We start from the raw sequence: 12,357 nt of genomic DNA, 5'->3' as shown, positions 1-12,357 counted from the left end.
TTGATAATAGCTGGGGTTGGAAAAATTCAATTCAACGTTTAATTGAAAAATCACCTTTGGGGAAGGATTGCCAGCGTCAACTGGGGTTATAGCTCTCTATTTGAAATAGTTCTCAAGAAAGGAGCCATTAGTAAATATTCCCAGTTTTTGATAAAAGCTTTAACCAATGCTACCGAGACCCCAATTATCGGTTCTGGAGCGGGTATGGGGCATGCTAGGACTTCCAGGATTTCATTTTCCTCTATACGACTGTGACGAGGTCGAGTAGGATCTAGAAACAAAGTTGAATCTACCTAGTTTTCCCCACGATTGAGGGTAACTTCATTCTTTATCAAATAGATGTGTGTGGATCGGAGAGCCAGAGGGCGCAGCAAAAACTGGGTTCAGTTCTAACCTCTCTCTACCCCTCACGCCCGATGTTTCTCCACAGATCTGTCAGCATCACAAAGTTCTTGAAAAGGCGCTCAGTCAAGCGCCGCTTACACCCTTTATCTTTGAAACGACAGAATGAAGATCAGACTCGCAGGACTTTCCACGGTTGCAAGTATGTCGACTTTCATTTAGTGGCTTCGACCTTAGAGACTTCCCACGAATGAGACCCTTAGCCAGTCTCCCAATAACACATTCCAGCAAGAATAATGACAAGCCGATGTATATGAAGTTCCCTGCGATTGAATAGTTATCTTTTTTTCGGATTACCTCAACTTTCTGTTAAGAGATAGATACATAGCCACGTAGACGTAGACGTCCTCGAAAAATACTTTCTAGCCTTCACTCTAAGTGCTCTACACCTTCCTTTGGCATTGCTGGATATATGCCATTCATGCCAAGTGCTTTGCTGTGTTCAAAGGACAGTATTGGAGCTCTAACTTTTTCAGTGGCAACAACCTGCTCTAATTCCCCTTGCAACATTTACATTGCTGAAGCTCTCTTCCTCCCACTTCTGTCACCAGTTCTTCCAGATGGTGTAATTCCAAAACGTCCTGTGCTGCTTCCAGTTCAGAGTTCGTGAAAGAAACATCGGGTTCTCTGAGAGAGTTCAAACTGGCCGATTTATTCCTTTTAGCGACTCTGCCCAGCCTTGAAGTCTCTGTTCCACCTGTCACTTCCTCACAGTACGTCCGAAAAGAATCTCGTTTCGAACACTAAACGAGCCTCTTATATTTCCGCTGTGATTCTCGAAAGTTTACTCAGTCTTCATTCTTATTGCTTTTCCAAACATGATTCAGAGGTTGTCCAGTTGATTTCCTGAGATTTTGGAGTTCCTGTCTGTACCAAAGAACCGTTTTACCGCTTTTGCCTCGGGAACTGGGAGAAACTCCTGCATATCACTCTGCTTGTAATAGTCACACTGAATTCTAGGTATCGGTGATCTGACGGTGAAACTTCGTCTATCAACCGTCTGTAATCAACTCCAGCATTTTGGAAGTCCAGATTGTTAAGTCAATTACTTCACTTTTTCTTGGTCTTACGAACGTAACAGTCATGAGTCCAGCTGAAGTGAGGAAATCGAATAGCTTCTCCCTTTTGGTACTACATTTGGTACTGCGCCAATAAATATGTTTAGCATTTGCGTCCCAACCTACTAACAGTTCAAGACCACTTGATTCTACATACACTACTTGATCACTTAATTCTTACATCGGTGAAGGACACAAAGAAACATAGGGTAAGTAAGCATGACGCTTCTCCTTCTGCCTTTAACCTGGTATTATAATATGACCACAATTCGGTCCTATGCGTAGTATTGTCTCAGCATGGTTGTCTCTAATTTATGTTTTGAATTGTGGAACTTCTAAGTGGGAAAATGCTATCTCCGATGTTTGTCGTCCACGGGCTCCCTGTTTTGAGCTATCACTCAAGCAGGATGTGATTAGTTGGCTCCACAAACAACGAGTCATACATTTTGTGTATTAGGTGCTGGCCCAAAACAAGGAGTGCGTGGACCAGTCCTCTATTAAGTGGATGGCGGACTCGGACTCCCATAATTCCGTGGAGCGATCGAATGCAGTTGTCTTTATATTAACAGTTTGGTTTTCTGAAATTAATAAAGTAAATAAAATCGCAGTTCATCGAGCAAATAAACATAATAGAGTAGTTTTCAAAGCTATGTAATTCATACTATCCAGTAGATAACGTGTCCAGCACCGAACTTTTCTGACACAAAAGCAATGCCCCATACTTTTACTAGGAGAATATTAATATTATGCAGCAGCAGGCGTTCCGTATCTGAACAGATACCGCAGAGCACAGATCAGAATTCTTACAAGGAATATTTTTCTTCGGACAGGAACACGTCGAATTAGGGAAATTGAAAAGCCATTGAAATCGAAGAGGCGTAAGCATGCGCGGGAGCATTTTTAGGAATTGTTCCGTCGGAGACAATCTATAGCAAAATGTACCTTTCGAAAATTCAAGCATAATTTTCACAAATATAAACTGGTTCCATGTATAGAGTGCAATGCAAACTTTTATTTGATTTGTAATTTCGGGAAAGGTATTGCGATAAATTTGTTCCTTTCACAGCTGTGAATTTATCCTTAGATTGGATAAATGAGCGAATGATTACAATGTCGTGCAGAAAAAATGGTAGTTGCATATGTTGATAAAAACCATACTAAGTTAACATGCATTCATTTTTAGTTTTTGTTTAGTTTGCGTTGAAAAAATCGGTGATAGATCATGGATCGTAGATACGCAGAACGGCGTACATGCGCATTAAATTTCTTCAAGCTGGAATCAGCTTTCCCGGCTTCTAGCGATGCCGTGTCTGACACGCCTCGTGCTGGATAAGGAATGCTTTCTGTTGGAAAGTACTAATAGGTATAACCACTGAGTTTTGTCGGGTGAATTTTGAGAGATTCAATCCAGGGACACATCCATTTTTAAGATTTTGTGTCAAACAAAACCTTATTAAAATCGGTTTACTGTCTGTCGGACACACGGATTTTTTCTCGAAAACAGTTATAGCGATTGACATCAAATTTAGTGGAGAGGTGGGAACTGAGAACGCTCACGTATACAGTGAGCTACATCATTCTAGGTAGAACTTAAGAAAAGGCCCCATACATACAAAACGGGGGTGAAAATTTTTTTCCACCAAATATGGTCATGTGGGGTATCACACGAGAGGTCTCGGTTAGTGTTTTCTTGGTTTTCACATTTGTTGAGGAGTGCGGGGGTCGAAAGGGGTCATGTCTTTCGGTGACATTCTTAGACACTACCCAGCCCTCCTAGGTACTAATAGGACGAATATCTACTCGAATGTTTTTATAAAAGAAATACGCCTAGCTACGTTACAAGTTGAGAGAGATCGGAGACATGTTCGCTATCTATAAAATGGCTAATAGGTGCTAAACGTGGGAGGTGAGATTTGGTAATGATTCCTCTGTAATGAAAGGCTTTAGATTGAATCTTTTCGACTTAATATCGAAATGCCGTTAAAAGATAAGTTGGCAAAGGAGAACTTACTAAAATTGTCCTGTAAGCACCCAAGTGTTGTGTGATTGGTTCTTATTTTTGTTCACTTACCAATTCGGGGTCGAAAAGAGGAATACTCACCTGGAGAAAACGTGAAATTCTCGAATGGGATGGTGAAAATATTGGCCTAGGTACAAAAGAATAGAGTTTCTCTATTTATCGGACGATGTGATCGAGAGGAGAGGATCCCGTCATTCTTTCAAAAAGTTAGGTCTTTCTACTTTTAAAACATGTCTAATTTTCCAAAATTTATTCGCAATCATGCAATAACTAGAGAAAATTAATGGGCCACCTATGGATCTTGTTTTCATTATTTGCCTATTTAAAACAAATGGACAAGAGGTTAATTACATACATCATTTTTATATCGATCCCTTGCAGTCAAAAACATATGTGGATATGCACAATTTTAAACCCTTTTCCATAAATTCCTGGCGACAGTAGAACGAATGTCAGTTAAAATTAGAATTTTTCATTTCAGCAATGAATCAAAGAAGAAAATTGATTTAAAAATACACCAATGTAACTCCAAAAATAGACGTTACAAACCTGCCAATTGAAAATGGATTTCCGATGTGTGAATTAGAGAATAGATGCGACTCGAATTTACGCACTCTGGCCACTTAAAACGTGTGAAAATTTACTCACATGGTTGTTAATTTCAGTTTTGTTAGAAAAGCTTCACCGTTCAGAAATTATCAGCGAAAATGCAAATATGCGTGTCTAAGTTATGAGATCAAGTGATTGTTAGAGATTTTTCAGGGTTTTCTTTTCATGGAATGCCGACTATGTTTAGAAATGTTTATAACTCAATGATTGTATAGATATATTGAAGTGCAAATTGCTTCTATGTATTTTATTGAAGCGTGATCAAATAGCGGCTTGTTAGATGATAATCGGGAAGGTCCATACGGTCGCCACGCCAGTTCAAAAATAGGATGCTTTGTAGCAAAGAATAAAAAATAGGGTTTTGTTTTGCGTAAAACTTTAAAAACTAATTTCTGGAGTATGTAAATCTTGGATACAAGCTGTATTTCTACAAATCGGAATTCCCTAACAAACACCATTGATTTCAAATAAAATACCATTTGTTATCATAACTTTTGTTGACAAAAACACTTATTTGTGTATTTTGAAAAGTAAGACAAAAATCAATAGGAAAATATATTATAAATAAATTATAAGAAAAAATGCACCAAATAGATTTATTGAAGCCTAGTTGGATGCAAGGAATCAGTTTTGCACAAGAGTTTGTTGATGTTTGGAGAGATCCTTCAGTCAGCAAACCATAGGCAACGCGCTTAAATAGGAAGTGTTCCATGGACTCTGTTTCTACTTACAAGATGGACACGTATCATCTTCTAATACTCGTCTTTTGAACGTGTGTCCAAATAGTGAGGTAGAGCCAATCAGCATGCCAACAATACTAGTGCAAGTATTCGGGTTTTTCAACAGGATAAATTTTGCAGACTGTTTGGTTTTTGCAGGAAAAGTGATGTATATCGAACGTTATTTAGGCTCTACCAATTAACCTTGCGGGACGCCTGTGCTGAGTTGGTAATAATAAAATTTGACAGTGCTACTGATGTTAACTTGCAGATGCCGATTCAAGCATGGGAGAAACTAAACCCTCTCTTCCTAAGACATACTCTACACCACAGTGACTAGGTACCTAAATTAGGCCCCTACTGATTTAGAATTCTACATTGCTGAACGATTGTTTGGGGGTTGTTTGGTCATCACTTGAGATTGCGATGCTTGTGCTATTACTTGGCAATCACCTAAAGACAACATGTCCTCTCGTTTTATCTGAGAGTTTGACGCCTGATCCCAACACCGTGTCCGGCTTTTAGCTGTCATTGTAGAAAGTTCAATATACCTTGCCACGCATTCTTCTATTCTGTTCTAATTTTCTACGCTTTAGGTTAATTTGATTCACCTAATAAACATATCGTTGTTCCGAACGCGTTACAAGAACGGTATTCACTTCTTCCAATTTGCCTTCCGAGGCTCCGTACCCTTTCTCCTATCCGCTGCTCTGTAGTGCTATGAATATATATATTCAAATGTTTCAAATGAAGTAGTGCATCTAGAGCTGCGCGGTCCAATAATATCCGAACATACGATTCTTTGAAGTAACACTAACTGCATGGACAAATATCGACCTAATGATAGCAGCGTATATTCACATTACCCCGTGAGTTCACATGTCCACGTAAGCTGTGAGAGATCCTTTTATTTTTGTTGCAAAAGGCTTCCTATCTACAATATCTCCCACATTCAGTTCACCAGCAACATTTGTTTGTTGGTTTCAGTTGGCAGGACCTCTAATTCGTCGGTGTGTTGCTGAGCAATTCGTTAAAATATTCTAACATGTACGAGGGGCGTTCAGAAAATAACAAATTTTCATTTTTTTGGCAAATATATTTATTTATTATTAATTTGTTAATGTTGTCGCCTTCAAAATAGTTCCCATTAGATATTATGCAGTTGTACCAGCGTTTCTTTCAATCATCAAAACACTTCTCAAAGTCAATCTTTGGAATAGCCTTTAGCTTTTTCTGCGATGCCCATTTAATGCCGTCAATGCTTCCATAATGACGGCCTTTTAAGATTCTCTTTATTTTCGGATATAGAAAAAAGTCATAACATCATTACATTATTGTGTTTGGTCAAAAATTCACGAATAAACAATGAAGTGTGAGCAGGTGCATTATCATGGTGCATAAGCCATGACCTATTTTGCCACAAATCCCGGCGTTTCTTTCGGATTGCTTCATGGGAACGGTTTTGATTTTTTTTTGACCATTTGACCTCATGGCAAGAATTTATGATGCACTATGCCATTAAAATCGAAAAACACAGTCAGCATCACCTTCACCTTCGACCGTACTTGTCGAGCCTTTTCTTGTCTTGGCGATCCAAAACACCACCACTAGGGCTATTGAACCCTAGTTTTTACGTCATATCCGTAAACCCATGTTACTTGTTATAACACGTTTTAGTAATCCTGGGGCACCGTTGACTTCATTTAGTGAAGCCTGAGCAACTTCCATACGCCGACGCTTTTGATCAAAATTCAACAATTTTGCTCCCACAGGTTTGATACACAAACCACTCGAAAAAAATTTATAACATGGGCCAATCGATAAGCCAACTTCGTCAGCCACCTCCCTGATTGTGATTTGGCAACTGTTCATAATCATTTCTTCCAAGTTTGCACCGGTTGCTGATGCGCCTTCTTGGAACCTTTTATATCACTGGTAAACTTTTGTTTTACTCATAGCAGAGTCACCATAGGCCTTTGTTAACATTTCACACACTTTGCTACATTAATTTCATTGTTTACACAAAGATTTATATAAATCGTCGAGCTCATACAAACACGTCTACTGTAGACAAAGTAAACAATGAATACAGCTGAAAATCCTGTCATACTTCCAGGGCATGTATAAAAATAATAATAATATTAAGCCGGTCCCAAGCCCGGTTGTGAAAGGAGGAGGGATAGCTAGTTTCAGTCTGAATGGCTGTACGCCACCGCAGCGTCTCAGGGGGTAGGTGAGGAAAGTGCAGGAACTTTGCAGTCTTGCAGATTACTCACTGAGGAAGCTATCTCAATACCTGGCAGCTAGGGATAAAATGCACCACCAACAATGAGAAGAAGGAGAAATTTAAGGTCCGGTACGGATAACCGGCGGGAGTCGTCTGACTTGGTGACTGGGTCGGGCTCTCGTAATGGACAGCACGGCGTCGAAACCGCTAGTCGTGGGGCGGTTCGACGTCTAGGCGCCACGACGACCAGGAGCACAGCTCCGCCTGCTGCAGCTGTTTCGCCACAATCTGTGGCGACCACTTCAGCAGGTTCGCGTAGGAAGCGGATGAAATGGACTGAAGAAATGAACCTCTTCATCATCCGCTCCTACTACGAAATAACGGCGGGGGCGGGTACAACATCTTACCGCCCCTTGTTGCACCAGAGATTTGTCGAGCGTTTCCCGCAATTCGCGCACGTGACTGTGCAGCGAGTCGCAGACCAGTACCGATTTATTACTCGCAGCGACACAATCCCAGCCACCATCAGGGAACGTGTTCGACTTGAAGTCATCGGGGAAACTGGTGACCGAGAGTCGATGGGGGCAGAGGCGGCGGCATCAACAACACCACGCCGCACTGCAGGCAACAGGTTCAGTACTCGCCGAAGCACTCTTCTCCACCGTCCAGCTGAGGTTTCCGCTGAGGTTCGGGACGAATTCCAAAGAGCGTGTATGGAATTCTCGGATATGGATCCTTTGCATAGACCAGGTATTCTCAGGCTCTATGCATCTCCAGCAACTCCGGGAATTCTATCTCAAATCAATGATGAGATTGCATCTCGACTGTGTGCTGATATGTCGCTGCTGCAACTACAATCACTTGTGTATTGTGGTGCAGTTGCGGCTATCAGATTGCACGGTCAGAAGATTCGCTTTCGTGTTATTGGTTTGAGTGACAAAAGAGATCCACCATGGAAAATTCGTCTGGAACGTCGGCGGGACTCACTAAGGCAGGACATTGCTAGACTGATTCAGATCAGCACTGGCAATGCCAGCCGACGGGTGAGAAATAAAGTGCAGAGGGTTTACCGGAACTATGCCATCCCCTGTGAGACACCCGTTGTTGAAATTCTGGACACACTAAAACAGAAACTTTCTGTCATATGCAGTCGGTTACGACGGTATGGCGAAAGTTATTCCAGACGTGTCCAGAATGCAACATACGCGAGGAACCAGCGGAGCTTTTTCAGATCACTCAACGAATCCCAACAGAGCGACCAGACAATACAGTTCTCGGTGACGGAAGCGAAAGAGTATTGGGGTGGACTTTGGGGGTTACCTGCCCAGCATGCTGAGTGGATCACCGCCGAAGGCACCCGCCATGCCAATACACCTGGCATGAATTTCGCGGATGTTACCGAAGAGGAAGTTCGACGAGCCATAAACATCTCGAAGAACTGGAGAGGCCCAGGTCTGGATCGGGTGCAGAATTTCTGGTATAAGAAATTTACCAGCGTACACAGTCGGTTGGCACGCAGTATAAATGAGGTCATGAGTCGGCCGGAGGAATTTCCACCTTTCCTCACTGCGGGGATTACCTACCTTATCCCTAAGAAGGACACGGTGCAGGACCCCGCAGAGACAAGACCGATCACTTGCTTACCAACCCTCTACAAATTCATCACGTCCATTATTAGTGGAAGGATCAATGCGCACCTCGAGACCAACAACATTCTGTCCGAGGAGCAGAATGGCTGCCGAGTTGGGTCAAGGGGTTGCAAAGAGCAACTCATTATCGACTCGGTAGTTGTAGGACAAGCAACTAGAGGCCAAAGAAACCTCTTGAGTTGCTATATCGATTATGCCAAGGCTTTTGATAGCGTTCCGCACACCTGGCTAATCGACATCCTAACTCTGTATCACATTGATCCGAAACTAATAAAGTTTTTGGCGACAGTCATGGAAGGGTGGCATACCACCTTATCAGTGCGTACATCTAAGGGTGCTAATACCTCAGAGCCCATCCGTATACGGCGGGGCATCTTCCAGGGGGATTCATTGAGTCCCCTTTGGTTTTGTATGGCACTGAATCCCCTTTCATGGCTACTGAATGATGCTAGAGGGCATGGTTTTGCAATATAATATGGCCTACGTGCTAAGTGCGAACTGACACACTTGATGTACTTAGATGACGTCAAGCTGTATGCTGGTACTGACGACCATCTTAGAATTCTGTTGCGAATAATAGACATGTTCAGCCGTGATATTCGGATGGAGTTTGGATTAGACAAATGTCGAATTCAAGCCATCCGCAAAGGTCATCACGAGCCACATGCCGGACATAGCATTGGTGACCTCCACATCGAAGCTATGGCCGAGACAGACTTCTACAACTACCTACGAATTCTGCAAGGAACCCATGCTCGAGTTGGTGATCTGAAAGAAGCTCTGCTGTCCGAATTCCTGCGACGTGTAAAGCTGGTGCTGAAATCGCATCTCTCGGGGAAGAATAAAATAAGCGCGTTGAATGTATTCGCCATCCCTTCACTGGCTTATGCATTCGGAATATTGCCGCGGACGAAGACCGATCTGGAAAACGTCCAGCGGCGGATACGGACAACTATGTCCAAATTCCGAATGCATCACCCAAAGTCTGCCGTGGAGCGGATGAACCTGCCTCGTGACATCGGAGGTAGAGGCGTGGTTGACGTGGCGGCACAACATCATCGCCAAGTCGACTCGCTGCGCGCTTATTTTTACAGCAAAGAGCAGGCGAGTCCCTTGCATACGGCTGTCTCTAAGGCAGACTGTGGACTGACTCCACTTAACTTGAAGGATCGATCCTTCAATCCTCTGAGTGGGGTGAAGTCGGACCAAGAGCGGATCGATGAATGGAAGTCGAAGGCAATGCACGGTAAACACGTGAATTGTCTTTGGCAGCCATTTGTCGATTTGCATCTGTCGAACAGATGGCTGTGTGCTGGGGAGCTCTTTGCTGAAACGGAGGGGTTCATGTGTGCCATTCAGGATGGCGTGGTCGCCACCCGAGCTTATAAAAAGCTCAACATGAAAGAACGGGTGGAGAACGACCAGTGGAGAATGTGTGGTTCGGCGTTAGAGACGTTGGACCATCTCATTTCTGGCTGTACTGTTATGGCACCGGTGCAATACATCACCAGGCATAATGCTGTATGTAAGGTTATCCATCAAAACCTTGCATATAAGCATGGGCTGATTACGGGAACATGTCCGGTTTACCGATATGAGCCGCAAGCAGTACTTGATAGTTCTGCTTACAGCATGTATTGGGACCGGCAAGTTCTGACTGATCGCCATACCGCACACAATAAGCCTGACGTACTGCTAGTTGACAAGACGGGTCGCTCCGCGTATATTATTGATGTTGCTATCCCCCATAATAGCAACATTGAACGGAAATACGTGGAGAAGAAGGTGAACTATGAGCCATTGGCTCGGCAAATCAAAAAAATTTGGCGTCTCGAGCGGGTGGTTGTAGTTCCCATAATATTGTCAGCTACAGGTATTGTACCTAAATCCCTGACGGCTTCCCTTGATGTCCTGGGATTTTCGCACAGTCTGGTTCAAACCATGCAGAAGTACACCATTCTGCATACGTGCTCGATGTTGCGGGGAGTACTCGACGGATTCTCCCACTGACCTACCACCGGCCACCACCACCAGCGCCCCTTTAGTTTTTAAGTAGGTAGGATCGTCCGAGCCTAAATGCTTGGCACTTAGTGCTAGTATTAGGTAAAATCCGGCATCTGCCGAGATTGTGATAACTCGGAATATAATAATCGCTGGCGCAACAATCCATATTGGATCAGGGCCTTAAAATGTGTTAGAGCACATCATTCAAGACCGTAAAAGTACACTACAGTAGACTGTAGGAGGCAATGTGGTCAGCATTGCGCTCGCCCGAGATTTGACTCAGGTACTCATTCACAGCTAAGTCGACGATACAAATCCCACTGCCACCAGCGAGATTTGAACCGCGACCTTCCGTGCGATAGCCTTGTGCTCTAACCACTCAGCTATTCGGACGCCGACAGGGCATGTATACCAACATAATAAAAAAATAAACTGACAATCAGACCCTCCAAACCGCGAAATTGAATAATTCCCGTTATTTTCCGAACACACCTCGTAGAAACGGTCGAAAATCAGATTTCTCTCTTTCGTTGGTCGAGCCCTGGATTTTTCAAGTTTACAGATGTCGCTGCTCCACTCGGTGGAGTTCGTGGGAAGTTTCTGGACTTGCCCGCGTTTTATGAGACTGTTACATTGTTACAGCATTCTTCCGTTCCGTTGCTAGCTTACGATTGTTCCTAGTAAAGTTCATTTGACAATTCCCCGTTTTAGGAACATCTGCTGAAGCTGCAGTTATTGTGGCATTCCTTTCTCCTTGCCGGGGATGGGGGATCATTCCTCTGCCTCGTAAAAGGCATCCTTTTGCGACTCTGCAGAACGTTAATGGGGCTTATATTATGAAATTTGCCACGTAAGCACAGGGTGCATAGCTGATAACAGAAGGTTTCGTTGTTTTTCTAAGCAGGAAATTTAGTCTAATAATAATAATATTAGATTTTAATCTAATAATATAGGGACTGTATTGTAGAGAGCGCACCTTCCATGAGAAAATGGGCAAATTGTTTGTCCTTTTTTTTTGCCTGGCCTGTCATTATAAATTCATTCCAGTAAGAGGTTTTCTTTCTGACTTCATAAAAATTGTTTCCGATGTAGGGTTTTCAGCCCTACCCAACCCTCAACTTGGATGATTAGTTGGTTGCTGTTTGTTCTGTTTTTAGGCGTAGAACACAATTTTACGGGCAGAGGGAAGCCCCAGATATCACCACGTGTAGGTGAAGATGGTTCGGGATCCAAGTTGTGTGCTCTATCGTGGGGACTAATCCACCCTTTCGTCCTGGGACCTATACTACCCTTTGGCGGCGATTGATTATTTCGAGAGGCAATCCGTTACTTCCATATTCCATATTATGGATACTCTTAGTGTAATACTCAATTACAACAAGCTGCCCTAGCACGTCAATGTAATGTACGAAGAAAGGCCCTCTAGGTGAAATGAGGTAGGAAAGCGATACAGTTTCAACCTGAATCAGATATTGGTGGGGGCCAGAGCCATAAGAAGCTTGGGAATGGTTAATGAACGGTGATGACTTGGCCATGTTTCACGCTCAAAATTTTAAAAACTAGGTTTCAGTACTGTACCGAGAAGTAAATGCTCTGATATTCGAAATTTATATACTATAACTTCATAGAACACAAAACCGTTCAAACTAAAATGTTTTTGCATAAGGAA

General features: G+C 42.9%; 1 protein-coding gene across 4 annotated transcripts in view; it reads left to right on the top strand.

Moving 5' to 3' along the window:
• LOC119648291 (bumetanide-sensitive sodium-(potassium)-chloride cotransporter) overlaps positions 1–12,357 on the top strand; it is a 219,360-nt gene that overhangs the window by 82,880 nt on the left and 124,123 nt on the right. The gene's annotated exons all lie outside the window — the stretch shown is intronic.

The sequence above is a fragment of the Hermetia illucens genome, chromosome 2 (genome assembly GCF_905115235.1).
Source record: "Hermetia illucens chromosome 2, iHerIll2.2.curated.20191125, whole genome shotgun sequence".
Taxonomy (NCBI): Eukaryota; Metazoa; Arthropoda; class Insecta; order Diptera; family Stratiomyidae; genus Hermetia; species Hermetia illucens.
This window is presented reverse-complemented; position numbering and strand designations above follow the sequence as displayed.